This window comes from Pleuronectes platessa, unplaced genomic scaffold, assembly GCF_947347685.1.
Source record: "Pleuronectes platessa unplaced genomic scaffold, fPlePla1.1 scaffold_25, whole genome shotgun sequence".
Taxonomy (NCBI): Eukaryota; Metazoa; Chordata; class Actinopteri; order Pleuronectiformes; family Pleuronectidae; genus Pleuronectes; species Pleuronectes platessa.
The window spans coordinates 1,561,679-1,573,672 of NW_026519137.1; the positions used below are offsets into that span (position 1 = coordinate 1,561,679).

Sequence of the window (11,994 nt, forward strand, 5' to 3'; positions counted from 1 at the left end):
AGATAACATCTCTAATGAGAAGGAACCTGCGAGTCTGTTCATACCGAGGCCGGCCCGAGTGCGCGAGCCGAGCGGCCCGAGCGGCGCGAGCCGAGCGGCCCAAGCGCCCGAGTGCGCGAGTGGCGCGAGCCGAGCGGCCCGAGTGCGCGAGTGGCGCGAGCCGAGCGGCCCGAGTGCGCGAGCCGAGCGGCCCGAGCGGCCCGAGTGCGCGAGCGGCGCGAGCCGAGCGGCCCGAGTGCGCGAGCCGAGCGGCCCGAGTGCGCGAGCGGACATGACGTGTGGCTGTCGTAAAAACCCTATTTGTAAACAACCAGCCCTTTAACTCGGGGCTGCGTCATAAACACGGAGCGCTTGGAAGACCACGATGTCATCTTCCTTCTGTCAGGTAAGTAGTTTATTGTTTTTAAAGATCGTTACGATCTAGGTTTACAGTCCGAGTGCGGAGAGAGTCCGTCAATCCACACTATGGACGCTGTTCATCAGCTAATACGCCATTGTTAGCCACATGCTACAGCCCACGGTAGCCTGTGCTACCTGGGAGGTGAATACATGGTTGTTGAAAACCAGTTCAAGATGCTTAGCTCATCATTGAGGGACGCTACAATATAAATATAAACATGAATTTGATTTATGAATGCTTTAGATTAATAAGGAGTGTATTTCTCTACTATTACGCCACAATATCAGGTCAATTTGGTTTAATGTATAGTATGCACTATGACAATAATGTTTCCATGTTATGGAGTTGCGATTCATTTTATAAAACAATTGCTATGTTCTGTTTTTTAATCAAGGAGGATCCCAGTGAAGCTACAGGAGTTTCATTAACGTCAACAACTTGGACCGAACGGTTTGTTTTGCTTGATGAAGAGCAGGAAGGGCAGCCTGGAGAGAAAGAGAAGCCGGGTTGAGCCCACTACCATCATCCACGTACCACGAGGAAGATGAGGGAGAGAAATGATCCTACCATTAAAGAGGTACTTTTAAGTTACATACCAGAAACACCATTTTATATAATGTGCTAAATATACATTTTATTACATCCCCAAAGTACGCTTGCTGACATACAAGTTAATATCACACTGAAAGAATTTTGATCAATCATGCTTCCCTGCTGTGATTGTTTAACTGGGAAAACAACTTTTTCCACAGGAAGGCAAGTAAATTTAAGGAATACATGTGCAAAGTTTTCCTCTGTTATGTATAATGATGACCCCCATCAAACATAATGTTAGCAATATTTACACCTTTTAATTTATACTGATTATTTCTGTCTACATGTGTGAATTTGCCTTCATTAGTTTCAGAAAAGAGCGATGATGTATCGGTCAGTGGGCGGCAGCACGAGACTCCGCAAACTAGTCTGTAAGCAAAGCAGACGAAGGCATCGAGGTTGCGGCCTGCCATCATTGTTATTTTTGCTTAAGGGACTGAATATGTTTCATGCAGGAATATTAGCATTTCCCTTATATCTACCAAAACTGCTTGTTTCACAGACTGCAGTTTTGTTTTGATCCGATGTGGTGTGCAAATACAACCGTATCTGCAATGGGTTGTGGGGCATTAACATTTGTAACTCTAATTTTGTTTTAACAGACTGTGAAAAGAACGTTGAGAACATCACCACTCTACAGGAAGACACAGTCCAGTAATGGGTGTCAGTTTTTCAGTAGTGAACGACAGGTACTGTGGAAAAATGTGTGTCATTGTTGTACAATGTCCTTTGACTCTGTTTACACAAGGTTAACACAAAAAGGTTTGATTGTAAACTGATATTGGTATGAATTCATGTTATTCTCCTCTTCACAAGAAACAAACAATCCAAATTACCTGCAGAACGCCCTTGATGGACGCTTCAGATGCATCGTCAGACTGGCCAGACAGCAAGATGCCAACTTTAATGCCAATTTATTTGTGTAACATTCTGTGACCAAATGTATAGATAACTTTTTGTAGATTGTAAAAAAGATAACCCATTTATTAAAAAAAAACTACACTAGAATTACCGCACTGCGTTGTATGACTCCGCTAACCAGTGCAGTGTCCGTCTACATATTTCTACATATTTTCTCTCATATAAATGACACTGTGTCTCTTGACAACTGAAACCATAAGATGAGGTCAGTGTGGCCTTGACCTTTTGACTTTAACACAAATACACAGTTAGACAATCCGAAAACATACAGTTATGCCAAAATATATTTTGTTTCACATTCTAGATGGCATAAGCAGAGACATCAACTCAGGAAAAATATTTCTGTAGAAAAGAAAGCCCTGTACGTGTGTACGTATACATACGTACACACGTACAAACGCACTATTGAGACGTTTTGTTTTTTATCATATATTCTCAGGAAGGACTGATGCATTTACTGAGACGGGACGTGAGGGCCTACTCTGCGTGCTCAGAGTTCAAGCCCAGCAGGCTGCAGCGGTCCTGACATATTCCGGAACAGCAGCACAGTCTTTGGATGACTCCTCTGAAGATGAAACATGGCGAGGTACTTCTCCACTGATGAAGAACTGTGAGGGCTGTGATTAGCTACACTCTCTTGCTACAAGGCTACTCTTGCTACTCCCTGGCAGCCTTAGGATGGCATTAGCTTGCTGTTGGGTAGCTGTTAGCTTCAGCATTTTTAGTTTTTAGCGGCCTGTGTGACGTTTATGTTTAAAACCAAAAAATCAGAGGGAACCATCTTCATAATGAAACACTATGGTTTGTTTGTGTGTCCTTCAGTTCTTCTCAAGAGAAGCAGTACAGGTGTGCCTCAGCTCCACGGTCCCTCCTGCAACCTCCGCTCCTGATGCTAACCTCATGTCTCCATCACACCAAGCAGCAGACCTGGATTGACAGACCTTTCTCCAGAGCTGCCCCCTCCCTCTGAAACCCCCCTCTCCAAAACACTATTTGTGTAGTTTTTAAAGTATTTTTTGCATGAGAATTGTTGATCATAACATTTCCAGCAGATGCCTTAATGTAATGTTTGTGCACAATAAATGACATTGATCATAACATATTGCTATTTCCTTGCACTTCTACACCATGATATTGTCAGATAAGATGCTGATTACATTAAAGCAGTGAATGCTCTTCTTTAAGCAACATAAACACACAATGATCCAATGAATCTGAAGTAGAATGGGCACATTACATTCTGTAGAGAATGCCTCAGTAATTGAAGTCAGAAAATAACTTTCTTTATCTGAGGTTCCAGTAATTTATAGTCACAGCAAAGCACACAGGTCTGGTTGTCTAGGGACACCCATATCATATTGTTTAAGATGTGTAACATCAAGTTTGTGTATCAGTGCAAAATACATACCGTCATTAGTCAAGAGTTCACCCTCTTGTTTACACTAAATTTAGGTGACCCAGATGTTTCACAATGCAATCTGATAAGGTCTTATGAGAAACATTCTTAACATTAAAGAAATCAACACAGAGGATAGCAGTAGATGTTTGACTTCAATCCGTAGCTGATAATCAGCGGCCTGACTTATTCAAACACATTAATACTACAATGAATGAGGCAGGGGTTTTCCATCAGAAATCATTTCTGGGACATTAATTTAAAAGATCTCCAGTATAAGTAAATGTGTTTTAAAATTGGTTTACATCCAAGTGAGAGGCTGTTCCATCACATGGATTTAAGACATATATATTGTTTGTATAAGCTGTCCCTCAGTTAAGTACTTGCACTTCTTGAAAAGCTCTATATAAATAAGATGTATTATTGTTTATACATTGCTTTATACATGTTTTCCTAAAAGTCACTGTAGATACAGAAACAACAGTATGGTTCAGGTGACAGTGAGTGGAATGTGAAGGTAATTCCAATGAGCTCAAGAGAAACCTAATGTGACGATATAGTTGATTTCTGATAGATAATCCCTGCCTCATTCATTGTGGTATTAATGTGTTTGAAAAAGTCAGGCTGCTGATTACCAGCTACTGATTTGAGTCAAACATCTATTGCTATCCTCTGTGTTGATTTCTTTAATGTTAAGAATGTTTCTCATAAGACCTTATCAGATTGCATTGTGAAACATCTGGGTCACCTAAATTTAGTGTAAACAAGAGGGTGAACTCTTGACTAATGACGGTATGTATTTTGCACTGATACACAAACTTGATGTTACACATCTTAAACAATATGATATGGGTGTCCCTAGACAACCAGACCTGTGTGCTTTGCTGTGACTATAAATGACTGGAACCTCAGATAAAGAAAGTTATTTTCTGACTTCAATTACTGAGGCATTCTCTACAGAATGTAATGTGCCCATTCTACTTCCGATCCATTGGATCATTGTGTGTTTATGTTGCTTAAAGAAGAGCATTCACTGCTTTAATGTAATCAGCATCTTATCTGCCAATATCATGGTGTAGAAGTGCAAGGAAATAGCAATATGTTATGATCAATGTCATTTATTGTGCACAAACATTACATTAAGGCATCTGCTGGAAATGTTATGATCAACAATTCTCATGCAAAAAATACTTTAAAAACTACACAAATAGTGTTTTGGAGAGGGGGGTTTCAGAGGGAGGGGGCAGCTCTGGAGAAAGGTCTGTCAATCCAGGTCTGCTGCTTGGTGTGATGGAGACATGAGGTTAGCATCAGGAGCGGAGGCTGCAGGAGGGACCGTGGAGCTGAGGCACACCTGTACTGCTTCTCTTGAGAAGAACTGAAGGACACACAAACAAACCATAGTGTTAAATTATGAAGATGGTTCCCTCTGATTTTTTGGTTTTAAACATAAACGTCACACAGGCCGCTAAAAACTAAAAATGCTGAAGCTAACAGCTACCCAACAGCAAGCTAATGCCTTCCTAAGGCTGCCAGGGAGTAGCAAGAGTAGCCTTGTAGCAAGAGAGTGTAGCTAATCACAGCCCTCACAGTTCTTCATCAGTGGAGAAGTACCTCGCCATGTTTCATCTTCAGAGGAGTCATCCAAAGACTGTGCTGCTGTTCCGGAATATGTCAGGACCGCTGCAGCCTGCTGGGCTTGAACTCTGAGCACGCAGAGTAGGCCCTCACGTCCCGTCTCAGTAAATGCATCAGTCCTTCCTGAGAATATATGATAAAAAACAAAACGTCTCAATAGTGCGTTTGTACGTGTGTATGTATACATACGTACACACGTACAGGGCTTTCTTTTCTACAGAAATATTTTTCCTGAGTTGATGTCTCTGCTTATGCCATCTAGAATGTGAAACAAAATATATTTTGGCATAACTGTATGTTTTCGGATTGTCTAACTGTGTATTTGTGTTAAAGTCAAAAGGTCAAGGCCACACTGACCTCATCTTATGGTTTCAGTTGTCAAGAGACACAGTGTCATTTATATGAGAGAAAATATGTAGAAATATGTAGACGGACACTGCACTGGTTAGCGGAGTCATACAACGCAGTGCGGTAATTCTAGTGTAGTTTTTTTTTAATAAATGGGTTATCTTTTTTACAATCTACAAAAAGTTATCTATACATTTGGTCACAGAATGTTACACAAATAAATTGGCATTAAAGTTGGCATCTTGCTGTCTGGCCAGTCTGACGATGCATCTGAAGCGTCCATCAAGGGCGTTCTGCAGGTAATTTGGATTGTTTGTTTCTTGTGAAGAGGAGAATAACATGAATTCATACCAATATCAGTTTACAATCAAACCTTTTTGTGTTAACCTTGTGTAAACAGAGTCAAAGGACATTGTACAACAATGACACACATTTTTCCACAGTACCTGTCGTTCACTACTGAACTTCTGACACCCATTACTGGACTGTGTCTTCCTGTAGAGTGGTGATGTTCTCAACGTTCTTTTCACAGTCTGTCAAAACAAAATTAGAGTTACAAATGTTAATGCCCCACAACCCATTGCAGATACGGTTGTATTTGCACACCACATCGGATCAAAACAAAACTGCAGTCTGGGAAACAAGCAGTTTTGGTAGATATAAGGGAAATGCTAATATTCCTGCATGAAACATATTCAGTCCCTTAAGCAAAAATAACAATGATGGCAGGCCGCAACCTCGATGCCTTCGTCTGCTTTGCTTACAGACTAGTTTGCGGAGTCTCGTGCTGCCGCCCACTGACCGATACATCATCGCTCTTTTCTGAAACTAATGAAGGCAAATTCACACATGTAGACAGAAATAAACAGAATAAATTAAAAGGTGTAAATATTGCTAACATTATGTTTGATGGGGGTCATCATTATACATAACAGAGGAAAACTTTGCACATGTATTCCTTAAATTTACTTGCCTTCCTGTGGAAAAAGTTGTTTTCCTAGTTAAACAATCACAGCAGGGAAGCATGATTGATCAAAATTCTTTCAGTGTGATATTAACTTGTATTTCAGCAAGCGTACTTTGGGGATGTAATAAAATGTATATTTAGCACATTATATAAAATGGTGTTTCTGGTATGTAACTTAAAAGTACCTCTTTAATGGTAGGATCATTTCTCTCCCTCATCTTCCTCGTGGTACATGGATGATGGTAGTGGGCTCAACCCGGCTTCTCTTTCTCTCCAGGCTGCCCTTCCTGCTCTTCATCAAGCAAAACAAACTGTTTGGTCCAAGTTGTTGACGTTAATGAAACTCCTGTAGCTTCACTGGGATCCTCCTTGATTAAAAAACAGAACATAGCAATTGTTTTATAAAATGAATCGCAACTCCATAACATGGAAACATTATTGTCATAGTGCATACTATACATTAAACCAAATTGACCTGATATTGTGGAGTAATAGTAGAGAAATACACTCCTTATTAATCTAAAGCATTCATAAATCAAATTCATGTTTATATTTATATTGTAGCGTCCCTCAATGATGAGCTAAGCGTCTTGAACTGGTTTCAACAACAATGTATTCACCTCCCAGGTAGCACAGGCTACCGTGGGCTGAAGCATGTGGCTAACAATGGCGTATTAGCTGATGAACAGCATCCATAGTGTGGATTGACGGACTCTCTCCGCACTCGGACTGTAAACCTAGATCGTAACGATCTTTAAAAACAATAAACTACTTACCTGACAGAAGGAAGATGACATCGTGGTCTTCCAAGCGCGCCGTGTTTATGACGCAGCCCCGAGTTAAAGGGCTGGTTGTTTACAAATAGGGTTTTTACGACAGCCACACGTCATGTCCGCTCGCGCACTCGGGCCGCTCGCGCACTCGGGCCGCTCGGCTCGCGCACTCGGGCCGCTCGGGCCACTCGGCTCGCGCACTCGGGCCGCTCGGCTCGCGCCGCTCGCGCACTCGGGCCGCTCGGCTCGCGCACTCGGGCCGCTCGGGCCGCTCGGCTCGCGCACTCGGGCCGGCCTCGGTATGAACAGACTCGCAGGTTCCTTCTCATTAGAGATGTTATCTAGCCTCAAATATTACTATTATATAACATGAATAACATTCACGATCACTGAAGGACACCACGCAGGGACTGTGATTTAAACACCACGCTGCACCGTGGTGGCATGGCAACCGTCATAGCAACGATAAACACATGCGTGATAACTATTAAAATATTTATCATAAGCACGAACTGGCTGAAGACTGTGGAAGCAAAGAGCACATTTCTCGCTAGAAATGGTGTCAGAATGTATTTTTATGCCCAAACTAAGTTACAAAATTATATTTTTATCTGAAAAAACAAGGAATCTCCGCCATGTTTTCCTCTCCGCATACGGGAGCTTGAGAGTCACGTGACGTGAGAACACGCCAATGCAAAACAATGGGAGGACTAAATGTTACCATCTCACAATCTGAGAGGCCAGATTGTGAGATGGTAACGTTGTTCCAAGTGGACCAACGTTGCCATTGAACGTTTTCTGATGAGACTGGGTTGGTAATCCTGCAGTCACAGTGTGGATGACGTCACACGCTGCTTCTGCGTTCCCAGATGGAGGAATGTAAACATTGATGGCGAAAACACTGGTAAACTCCCTCGGCAAATAATATGGACGAAGTCCGACGGCGACGAGCTCGATGTCCGGGCTGCAGACACGATGTTTAACGGTGACGTGCCCGGGGTGACACCACCTGTTGTTCACGAGCACGGCGAGTCCCCCTCCTTTCTTCTTGCCGGTCGCGATGGTGTCTCTGTCGGCTCGAACCGTCTGGAAGCCAGGAATGGTGACGTTGGAGTCCGGTATCTGCTCGTGCAACCACGTTTCCGTGAGACACACAATACTGGACTCCCTGTACTCCCTCTGTGTCCTGATGAGCGCTTCCAGTTCGTCCACTTTATTTGCCAGCGACCTAACGTTTCCAGTGATTACTGCAGGGATGAAGGGCTTAAACTTCCTCTTCTCCTTCCTCCGTTTAAGCCCCGCTCTGCAGCCCCGCCGTCTCCTCTTTAGTTCCTCCGGGATGGTGGGTCTCTCTCCGGCCAAGAGGGTAGTGTGCCTCAGGGCGATCAGCTGGTCGCGGGTGTAAACAATGCCGGCGTGTGTTGCAGGCATTCTCCCAGTGATCCGAAGAGACCGAAGTGCGGTTAAAAGTTATAAAAAGTGTCCAATAAATTTCAAAAGCATCTCGTCATTGTGCGGGACGGAGATGCACAGAGCAGTGCAAAAATAAATATAAAAAACAAATCGCAAACGTTATAAAAACACAAAAAAACCGACAGTAGTACCAGGAGCTGCTACGACAGGCACCCGTTAGTACGGCGCCATGTTGCGCTGGAAGCTACTTTATCCTGTTTCTTAATTAGTTGGACAGCTTATCTTTTGTATGCAGGTTGTAACCTTAATTTAGCCTTTTGATAAACAAGCTATGCAAACCCCTTGGGTAAATTATAAATTATCTTTCTCACTAGTAATAGATTGTAAATAAGACTTAATAAGAATGTATTTTACAATACAACATTTTTGACCCATGTTGTGAATTAGAAGGGAAGTGAAAAAAACAGTTATTTGAAAAATACCTGAAATACTAAATGACGGAAATAATTTACTGCAAAGATATAAATAATAAATACTGAGTGGGGTCACTTTTGACCCATGTTGTCTTATTCAAATAATGAGTTCACTTATTTTCATTCATTTGTGTGCTGATTTAATCCTCAAATCAGAACACACTGATCACTATGTATGTATGTGAGTAGCATTAATGTTAATATTTCCTTATGGTTTTCTCCTCTTCAGGTGGAGGTCCAATCCTTGTCCGACTGGTCAGCCAGCGTCTCCTTCAGGTCTCTGCTGGTCAAACACTGCCAGGCAGAGTTCAGGAAGAACTTTGAAAGGGAGGGCATTTATCGGAAGAGTGGGTCCTGCCTGGAGCCAGTCAGGGACGTGAGGGTCATCGACCGGCTGAGGGAAGAGCAACTCAACGCAAAACCTTCCGGACGCCTCCTCAATAGCATCAAGTTTATTGGGGAGCTGTTCCTCTCAAAGGTTCTGGAGGAGAAAGCCATGTACTGCTGCATCAGGAGGCTGCTGCAGAACGGAGACGGGCCATCTCTGGAGAGCCTCTGTGAGCTCCTCCAGCTCATCTAGCAGGACCTGGAGGTGGTCACGTCTCTGGACTCCTACTATAACCAGCTGAGGTTCATCGCAGAGGAAGGGAAGAGGGCACCAAGGCTCTCCCTTTTGTTGAAGGACACAGTGGATGCACGGAAGAGGGCAGGCTCCACCCCCACTAAGTTTTTAATGAAAACTCATGTGGGAAATACAACTCATACACTTATAAAACTTATACAGAGATATTTGTAAATGGACAGAAACCCCCTACTGCAACCCCTGCTCCTACTCTGTATAATGTACACTGGGTGACATCATGCCCTGAACAAGTCTTTACTCTGTTAGGGGTTTATAATATGTTGTCGACTAATGAATAAAATGTTTTAAATTTTATTTGGGTGTTTTAATGTCTTGCATGCAGCTGCCCTCACATTTCAATTAAAACACATGTGGGAAATACAACTTATACATTTCCCCTTTTCCCAATAATCAATGATAAGCACAGATGACTGGAGAATTTCTGGGACAACATTTGACAAAAGTACTTCCTGAACTGAACATCAAATCTAAATGAGAATTCAGTAAAAAAAAAACAAAAAAAAAAAAACATGTTTGATATACAGGAGCCAATTAGACTTAATTAATGAGAAGCTTTTACAAAAGAAGGCTTGTAAGTGTTACGATGAACTAAAGTAACTTGAATGTGCTGCCATGGCAGAGCATCATTAGTTTGGTTTATGAAAAAAACTTTGAACATTAGAATAGTTAACTCCATGGACATTCTGTAACCAGGTAAAGATCTCATTGAGTTAAATCTCTCACAAGACAGATGTGGCCAAGAAGGCAGTAACACATTGTTACAACAGACAGAATACGAACACACACATACAGCGGTCATACAAAACATACACAACACACATGCAATCTTCTGAGCATAATTAACGTGTTACGGATCATCATAACGTGAAATATGATCACGTTGTAATGTGAAAACTTTCCAGTTATCTTATCACCAGCCCTCGAGTGGTGGTACACCCCCCCCCCCCCCCCCTTACATATACATGTATGTACACAGGTAAAGAGGAAACAACTCGGACAGAGTTTTATATATAGAAAACAGCCCATGTGTGAAGTCTGCGGAGATACAGAGATGACAAGTTGGCAACATCAAACAACGTACAGAGTGTAGATTTCCATGGGCTTTAATAGAACACAAAGCACTTGGGCCTACAGACAGAAGGAGGATTTGTCTAAGGCTGCTTTGATTCAGTCTCTACAGTGAGGGGGAAAGCAGTGGCTCTCTCATAGAAGCTGTGCTTTCATCTTATTTTGCCAGTTTGAATCTAGTTTACATGCTTGTTGCAGTTGTCATCTTATTTTTCAATTCTCTATCCCTCTGTCGGATCACCACTTGTCTCTTTTGGCATTTCAGAGATGATTTACATTAATGTCTGCATTTTGTCTCTGCTTTATTTAAACAGGTGATATTTCAGTTATTCCAGGCTAAGTCTCGTAAATTATATAAATTGTCCCTGTCAACCCATCAAAATTCAGACTCGTGTTTGAAAGGGAAAGTCCACTTGCTCCACAGGTTTCACACACAGGGTTTTATTGAGCAGAGGCCAATCAGGCTGTTTAAAGTGTGTTTGTTTGAAGGGACTGATCACAGCTGCAGCTCTGTGGAGATAAGATATATCTGAGGTCCAGATCAATACATGTGACTGCTGCAGCGACTGGAGGTCAAATGTACTGAAGTTAGACAGAATAATTACAATGTATAGAAGAAAAACACTGTGAAGGAAACTTTATTTTTTAATATATCTTATTCTAAGATTTAGAATCTGATAGATAGGTCAAATGACCAAAAGGAGAGAGTAAAGTGTTAAACATTTCTAAAATACAGTTTCTGTAATCCAACACCCACCTGTGAAAGTTTTCTCATGTTCAAAAAGCACTGAACAGAAAAAGAAAAGAGAGGAATAGAGGGTTCTGTTGGAAACTCCTTTTCACAAAATTACCAGATTATGATGGAACATGCCTACCCCCTAGTGGCCAAAAGAAGGAAAATCCAAAACTGATTTTGACCACTGTTGAAGTTTCTGACTGATGATGCTTTCAGAATAAAATCCAATTTCATGACTCACTAATGTGAAATACAATTTTTCCCATGTCAGATATTAATATTTTTTAATTTGCCAGTCTTATCTTTTACATGTGTAGATGAATTGTCTGTGATCTTTTGTTTTCTTTCCAGCTTGCTCTGAACTGCTGGCTTGGGAGACAAAATAATCATTTAGAAAATCCAGAAGCAAAAGCTTGTTGATTAAATTATCAATCAAGCATTTCGTTAGAATATTGAAAAGTGAAGAATTCCTGATCTCCTCTTAATGTCTGTTTATTTTCTAAATGATTCGTCTTTGAGTTTTGGATCACTGGTCAGTCTCAAAATAAGTTTAGAGATCATCTTGAGCTCTCAAAACTAAAATGTTACTTTATTGACTAAATAAATGTATATATTGATACAAAT

At 41.6% G+C, this 11,994-nt stretch overlaps 2 long non-coding RNA genes across 3 annotated transcripts; one reads left to right on the top strand and one right to left on the bottom strand.

Annotated features, from left to right (window-relative positions):
- Window positions 1-287: 287 nt before the first annotated feature.
- LOC128436427 (uncharacterized) lies at window positions 288-3,013 on the top strand. The gene is made up of 5 exons (XR_008338069.1): window positions 288-385; window positions 795-977; window positions 1,597-1,683; window positions 2,355-2,501; window positions 2,738-3,013. It is a non-coding gene; the product is annotated as an uncharacterized LOC128436427 (long non-coding RNA).
- Window positions 3,014-4,413: 1,400 nt separating this feature from the next.
- On the bottom strand, window positions 4,414-7,136 carry LOC128436426 (uncharacterized). Of its 2 annotated transcripts, XR_008338068.1 has the most exons (5): window positions 7,041-7,136; window positions 6,450-6,632; window positions 5,744-5,830; window positions 4,926-5,616; window positions 4,414-4,689 (listed from the first exon to the last, which is right to left on the bottom strand). It is a non-coding gene; the product is annotated as an uncharacterized LOC128436426 (long non-coding RNA). The 2 variants fall into 2 exon arrangements; XR_008338067.1 differs by having other exon boundaries at window positions 4,926-5,830.
- Window positions 7,137-11,994: the final 4,858 nt, after the last annotated feature.